This window comes from Rhinoderma darwinii, chromosome 5 (assembly GCF_050947455.1).
Source record: "Rhinoderma darwinii isolate aRhiDar2 chromosome 5, aRhiDar2.hap1, whole genome shotgun sequence".
Lineage (NCBI taxonomy): Eukaryota > Metazoa > Chordata > Amphibia > Anura > Rhinodermatidae > Rhinoderma > Rhinoderma darwinii.
The window spans coordinates 192,079,514-192,081,361 of record NC_134691.1 but is presented as its reverse complement, the minus strand read 5'-3'; positions in this window follow the sequence as shown (position 1 = coordinate 192,081,361).

The following is a 1,848-nucleotide window of genomic DNA, read 5'->3' as shown; positions in this document are numbered from 1 at the left end:
TCCTAGTGATATGAATAACGTCTTATGTTCAGTGTCTTGGCCTTTATCCTATACGGAGACATGACAGATCCACCTTGATGTACTGATAATGACCCAACTGGAAACGGTGATCGTTAATGATTATGCTTATATGTGAAAATGATTTCATTGGTTGTAGTGTATGCTCCTTTATGGAACAGCCATAGACAAGATCCAATACCCTTGGTTCTAAATGTGGCTGATTTAGCCTATAGAGATTTTGTAGACCTTACCTTGAAGTTTATTCAGGTATCAAAAATATCAGTAATACAACATGTTCTTAATGATAGTTAAATCAATTTACTGATTAATGTATTACTGTTACAGTAGCTTTTCTGCATTGTAATTTATTTGGGTGAAATTATAGAAAAATATCAAGTGATTAACAGGTTTTTATTGCACTGTATTTGGGTTTTTTACAACTATATTATGCATCTGTGCAATATGTTTTAAGTATGTTTGAAAGGTGTTAAAACCTTGAAGAAGACATGTAACCTCTCCTGACATGTCTGTTTTAATAAATAATTTGATTCCACATAAAATAACAATTCTGGAGCATCTTTTCTTTGAACTCTATGTTGTATTGTTCCTCTGTTATTCCTCCCAGAAATGTATAAATAAATTGACAGCTGGGTATTAATAGTTGTGGATGACCAATCAGTGTTGAGATAGTAAGGGTCCTCTTACACAGCCCGATATAGGCATTGTAAACGAGTGCCGATCAATGAGACAGATCGTTGATCGGCACTTGTTTGCTGATTTCATAAGGAACTTTGTATGGGAACGAGCATTCAATACTGTGATTGCTCATCCCCATGCATTACCATCACATCGGCAGCACATCTCCCTGTCTACACAGGGAGATGTGCTGCCGATACCAATAATATTTGTTGCAACATAAATGATAAAATCAGCCAATGAATGAGTGTTTGCTCGTTTATCGGCTGATCGTTGCCCTTTTTACATTAGCAATGATCGGGAACGAGCAGTCACATGAAAGCTCATTTGTCCCATAATTGGCCCGTGTATAAGGGCCTTTAGACTGTGTAGGGACATGCCCGTTTGACAAGGGAAATGGTATCAACCAGTTGTCAATTTATTCATAAATTTCTAGGAGGAATAATAGAGGAATGCCATAATGCAGAGTTCTAAGAAAATATGTTCCAAAATTATTATTTCATGGGGAATACACATTTTTACTAATGCCTCATGCACACGACCGTTGTGCTACTCGGGCCGTTTTTTACAGCATCTGAGTGGCACCCAATAGTCTTCACGGACCCATTCACTTTAGCGGGTGAATCGGGTCCATGAAAAATGGTTTGAGTCTCCGATCCGAGGGAAGTTATGAGGCGTAAAATAGATATGTCCTCTTTAAAACGCTGCTCATTATCCAAAAATGGCTTCAATAAAATAACATAATATTTATTATAAAGTGAAGCCACTTTCTTATAAAACAGTGTGTCTTTCTTTATAGTAGAAATAACTATTATGAGTCAGTGTTATGCCTTTATTGAGGTAGACCAGAAAAAATAAAACGCACTATATACCTAAAACATGCAATGCTTCTACTAGTATACTAGAAGATATCTAGGAATACATTAAAAAAGAAAACTGCCACATCATAGTTTGTTAAGACAAAGACAGATAAAAAAAAACACATTGGTATAAGATTGACTGGCCCTTAGAAAAAATCTTGGGACACCAGTGTTAAGACAAATTCATTTGTGGTTTGTACAGATGTCTCATACACTGGGTCAATGCAAATGAAGAAAAGGCAACGCTTCATAGTGACATATAATTGAACAAAGGTCAATGTAAAGGGGCATT